This window comes from Mobula hypostoma, chromosome 6 (genome assembly GCF_963921235.1).
Source record: "Mobula hypostoma chromosome 6, sMobHyp1.1, whole genome shotgun sequence".
NCBI lineage: Eukaryota > Metazoa > Chordata > Chondrichthyes > Myliobatiformes > Myliobatidae > Mobula > Mobula hypostoma.
The window spans coordinates 37,520,096-37,526,060 of NC_086102.1; the positions used below are offsets into that span (position 1 = coordinate 37,520,096).

At 40.6% G+C, this 5,965-nt stretch overlaps 1 protein-coding gene across 1 annotated transcript in view; it reads right to left on the reverse strand.

Moving 5' to 3' along the window:
- The window catches only part of si:ch73-264p11.1 (uncharacterized protein LOC100000923 homolog), a 30,997-nt gene extending 26,294 nt beyond the window's left edge, over positions 1-4,703 (reverse strand). The window contains exon 1 of the mRNA XM_063049840.1: positions 4,662-4,703. The gene's annotated coding sequence lies outside the window, so the exon portion shown is untranslated. The remainder of the gene's footprint in view (positions 1-4,661) is intronic.
- Between the last annotated feature and the right edge of the window lie 1,262 nt (positions 4,704-5,965).

Consider the following 5,965-nt stretch of genomic DNA (forward strand, 5'->3'; position numbering starts at 1 on the left):
TCAGCCTGAGCACACACCCCTCAGCATCAGCGGCTCCACAGTGGAGAGAGTGGAAAACATCAAGTTCCTTGGGGTGCAGATCTCGGACAATCTCACCTGGTCCAGAAACACCACTGGGATTGTGAAACGGGCCCAGCAGAGATTGCACTTTCTGAGGAAGCTTAAACAAGCATCACTCCCCATTAACATCTTAACTACATTCTACAGAGGCATGGTTGAGAGTGTGCTGACCTTCTGCATCACAACCTGGTACTCCAGCTGCAGTGCTGTCGACAAAAAAGCCTTGCAGAGGGTGGTTAGGGGAGCAGAGAAGGTTATTGGGGTCTCCCTACCTTCTGTCCAAGACCTCTTTCAGAGTCGATGCCTCCAGAAGACACGGTACATCATTAAAGACCCCTCACACCCTCTCCATGAACTGTTTGTTCTTCTGCCATCAGGCAAACGTTACAGGAGCATCAAAACTAAAACCACAAAGCTACTAAACAGCTTCCTCCCACAGGCGGTCAGACTGCTAAATAGCAGCTCTACCTGACTCTGCTTTGGACACTTTTAACTTGCACTGGACACTTATAACTTGATTTTAACTGACATGTGGCTGTTGTGTTTTACTATTTATTGTTTTGTTTATTATTTAGTGTTGCGTTTGTTATGTTATGATTGCACTGCTCCTGGGAAACGCTGTCTCATTCTGCCCTGCAGAGCTGATGCACGGTTAGAATGACAATAAAGTTTTTGAATCTTGAATCTTTTAGGTTCAACACAAATTGATCCTAATTCTACAGTACTGTGCAAAAGTCTTAGGCACATATATATAGCTAGGGTGCCTAAGACCTTTGCACAGTACTGTAGTCATTCTATGCATCGCATTGTACTGTTGCCGCAAAAAAAAAGGAATTTCATGACTTATGTGAGTGATGATATGGGTCTCTGTTGTTGACTGAGAGTAGTAAGGGGGCATCGTGGTTGGGAAGAGAGGAAAGGAGATGGAAGGGAGAGAGGAGGAAGGGGAAGTACCAGAGAGACATTCTGTAATGATCAACAAATCAATTGTTTGGAATCAAATGACCTTGCCTGGTGCCTCAGGGCTGGGTGTATCCACACCAACACCCCCACCCCGGCACTCCTTCACTGCCACCTATCCCACATGCCTCCTGCAGCACCCCAAACTCGCCATACCCAACATCCCTTGGTCCTGCAGATTTACAAACACGCTCTCTGCTCCATGTTGACAAACACAGTGCTGTATCTGTTTCTGCATCAAATATATTTATTTGTTCCACATCCAGAGTACTCCACATCTCATCTGTTGTGCCATGATCTCTTCTCATTACTGCAACAATCTCCTTTATTAACGCTGCTACATCATCCCCTGTTCTTTGTTGCCTCTCCTTCCTAGATATCAATTCCCTGAAATACTTACAGTAGCTCCTAGCTTTGGTCACATTTCTATGATGGCAAACACATCATGGTAAATTATTTCCATTTGAGCTAATAGTTTACTTACCTTGCTGCAAATGCTGTGAACATTCAGAAACTATTGATGGAAATTTAAGAGAGAAAGGGCATCATGAGAATAAGACAAAAGACATCAGAACTGATAGGATTGGTCTACTTGGAGCTAACATGGGTCTGACCTTCCAAACAGCTTCTCTCTACCTTGTGGTATGTTCAAAACCCATTGCAAAGACATTGGCCCTGAATCTGCTGAAGCACAGCCTATCTGTTTTGTACAGATCCCACCTATGCTAGAAATCTAAGGCTCTCCCTCCTACACCTTCTCTCCAGCCACATATTTTTTTTAGATTATGAGGACACTCAGTCCTCGTTTATTGTCATTTAGAAAATGATACCATGTTCTTCCAGAAAGATATCACAGAAACACAGGACAAACCAAGACTAAAACTGACAAAACCACATAATTATAACATATAGTTACAACAGTGCAAAGCAATACCATAATTTGATAAAGAGCAGACCATGGGCACGGTAAAAAAAGTCTCAAGTCCATCATTAATCTGGCCTCATTAATCTGTTCTAGTATTTTTAAAAATTCAATCACGTATTGCACTGGGAGTAATTCTCAGATTGCTACCTTTGAGGTCCCGTTTTTTCATCTCTTTCCTTGCTTGGCCCGCAAGACCTAATTCCTTTCTCTACCTACAGTGGCATGCAAAAGTTTGGGCACCCCGGTCAAAATTTCTGTTACTGTGAATAGCTAAGCAAGTAAAAGATGAACTGATTTCCAAAAGGCATAAAGTTAAAGATGACATATTTCTTTAATATTTTAAGCAAGAAAACTTCCTGATTTCCATCTTTTACAGTTTCAAAATAACAAAAAAGGAAAAGGGCCCAAAGCAAAAGTTTGGGCATTCTGCATGGTCAGTACTTAGTAACACCCCCTTTGGTAAGTATCACAGCTTGTAAATGCTTCTTGTAGCCAGCTAAGAGTCTTTCAATTCTTGTTTGGGGGATTTTCACCCATTCTTCCTTGCAAAAGGCTTCTAGTTCTGTGAGATTCTTGGGCCGTCTTGCATGCACTGCTCTTTTGAGGTCTATCCACAGATTCTCGATGATGTTTAGTTCAGGGAACTGTGAGGGTCATGGCAAAACCTTCGGTCTGCGCCTCTTGAGGTAGTCCACTGTGGATTTTGAGGTGTGTTTAGGTTCATTATTCTGTTGTAGAAGCCATCCTCTTTTCATCTTCAGTTTTTTTTATATAGACGGTGTGATGTTTGCTTCCAGAATTTGCTGGTATTTAATTGAATTCATTCTTCTCTCTACCAGTAAATGTTCCCCGTGCCACTGGCTGCAACACAAGCCCAAAGCATGATCGATCTACCCCCGTGCTTAACAGTTGGAGAGGGGTTCTTTACATGAAATTCTACACCCTTTTTTCTCCAAACATACTTTTGCTCAATGTGGCCAAAAAGTTTTATTTTAACTTAATCAGTCCACAGGACTTGTTTGCAAAATGCATCAGGCTCATTTAGATGTTCCTTTGAAGTTTTTGAATAGAACTTTTTGAATAGAATTGATCATGCTTTGGGCTTGTGTTGCAGCCAGTGGCACGGGCAACATTTACTGGTAGAGGGAAGAATGAATTCAATTAAATACCAGCAAATTCTGGAAGCAAACATCACGCCATCTGTAAAAAAGCTGAAGATGAAAAGAGGATGGCTTCTACAACAGGATAATGAACCTAAACACACCTCAAAATCCACAATGGACTACCTGAAGAGGCGCAAGCTGAAGGTTTTGCCATGGCCCTCATAGTCCCCCGACCTAAACATCATCGAGAATCTGTGGATAGACCTCAAAAGAGCAGTGCATGCAAGACGGTCCAAGAATCTCACAGAACTCAAAGCCTTTTGCAAGGAAGAATGGGCGAAAATCCCCCAAACAAGAATTGGAAGACTCTTAGCTGGCTACAAAAAGCGTTTACAAGCTGTGATACTTGCCAAAGCAGGTGTTACTAAGTACTGCCATGCAGGGTGCCCAAACTTTTGCTTTGGGCCCTTTTCCTTTTTTGTTATTTTGAAACTGTAAAAGATGGAAATAAAAAAGTTTTCTTGCTTAAAATATTAAAGAAATGTGTCATCTTTAACTTTATGCCTTTTGGAAATCAGGTCATCTTTTACTCGTTTAGCTATTCACAGTAACAGAAATTTTGACCAGGGGTGCCCAAACTTTTGCATGGCACTGTATGTCATTGGTACATATTATGAAGCAATGTCTCTTGGCCTGTTTATCCTTCCCTTTCAGGATACTCTGTAGCCACTCAGTATCAGAAAGCCTATGTACTCTCTTGTTAATGGCTGAGCTGTTCTGCTAACTGTTGGATCACATAACACCATTGCCCTTTCCCTCGTCTTTCTCCCCTTCTGTACAGCTCGAACCACTCACAAAGCCTTGCCCCTGACTGCTCCACCAAACATTAATCACCACCAGCAAGATGCAAATAAGGAAACCCATAGAGAGTGAGATTGATTTAGAGTACTTCTGCTCTGCCTGTCTGCTCTCCTAACCTATCTGGCAGATACCCTGCTCTCTGTGCCCGCTCAGGCTTAGGGTACAGTATGACCAACCTCTCTAAACACGCTGTCCAACATGTCTTTGGCCTCATGGATGCACCACTGTGGCTCCAGTTGCTGATGGACAATTGATAGGGGACAGCAAAGTGATCAGAAGCCATCCCAGCTACAATGCTGAACATTTGCACTCCAGGACTAGCTTTATTTCATTACGGCTGGCAGCTCCCCAGCAGCGTGGAATCCTGCCTCATTATACCTTGCCCATAAAAAAGCAAAACAAATCCAATGCAGCCAATTAATACCCCGCCAGGACACGCTCAACCGTTAACAAAATGGAGCAAGCTATTATCAATATCACTACCAACGGTGTTTACAGCAAATCTGCACGCTAACACTTGGCTTGGTTTGTCAAAGACCATTTGGCTCCAGACTTCCTGTTCACATCGTACATGTTAATTTTACAATTCTTGCCAGATTTCCTTTACATTCCTGAATTTCCCCCCAAAAAAAATCACAATTAGCTATTTATTATGAACATCTTTAAGTAAACAACACAGACTCTACAGCTCACCTTTTATATTCTGTGGCTTTTCTTATCCTAATCATATCTATTTAAAGAGCAAACCTTACCTTGTCTTCTGTTAGAACTAATTTTGCTTGTTGATAAATTCTGCTACAAATCAGAAGAATAGTCATTAGTAAGTTCATAAGAAATAATAAAATGTCTTTAAGGAAACCATGGACATGAGGTAATTGGTTACAGAGGAAGTGGAGATGTTACTGACATAAATAGATTGGATAGACCAAATAGATTGAATTAGCAGAACACACCCACAAAGTCACTTCAAATGAAGTCATGGTCTTTAATTTGTTTGAAACTTACTACTATGCTGAAGCTGTAAAACTCAATGTTGTATTAAAAGTTGACAGAGTTGAAAGGATACATGTAGGCCAGGAATTAAAATAGCAGTCTATCCATTTTAATAAATGATGTGGCTGCAATTTCTTCTCTAAATGTCAATAGTAATTATTGAATTGGACGATTGTCAGTTTACAGCTCAGTCCAGAGAGATGACCACAAAACCTGTTTTATATTTCAGTATTGCACCATCAGATGCAGAGACATTTGAATGAGAGACCCATTTTTTTTTTTATCACTGAAACAGATCATTTCAAAACAGTATTTCAGTTCAAATCAGTTGCTGAATTTTCAACTTAACAGGAATGAAAATATTTTCTAAGCACTTTGTAACATCCTGGGGTCATAAAGGGAGCTGTAAAAGAACAACTTCTTGTTTGCAAGATAAAAAAAATGAAAGCATGTTTCTCCATCATAGACACACTTCTTTTGCTCATGGATTCATGGGTCAAAATACTAATGCTATTGAACATTTTCCATGTTGATGGTGAGCTGAAAACAAATGTGTGAACCAGATTATCTTAGTGCTTCTCTGATATCCAAGTGTCTCGTAAGAGTAGTGTGTACACTATTGATCTCCTGACTGAAGGAAGGTTTATCGGACTAAAACCTGGAATGGTTGTCTTATGAGAAGGTGCTCGACCCATGACCTTATATCCACTGGAGTACAGAAAAAGGAGAAGTGACTTAACTGAAAATTGTAAGATTTGCGGAAGAATCTAGAACAAGGGGATGGAGTGGGGCAGGGAATGAGGAAAGAGTGTGGTCACCAGTCGAGGAATTTTTCTTTCTCTGTGACGGGGATAAAGAACCAGCAGAGATGGAAAACACTTTGGAGTCTCGTATTGCTATAAACTAATAATATTTATTAGTAATTATGCAATACAGTAATATAAATGTAGATATATCAAACAGGTTAGCAATGATTATATATAAAAGTAAGTGTGGAATAGATATGTATGAAAACCAAGCTTCTTTAAGTCTAGGGGTAAAAAGATACAGTCTTACGATGTTG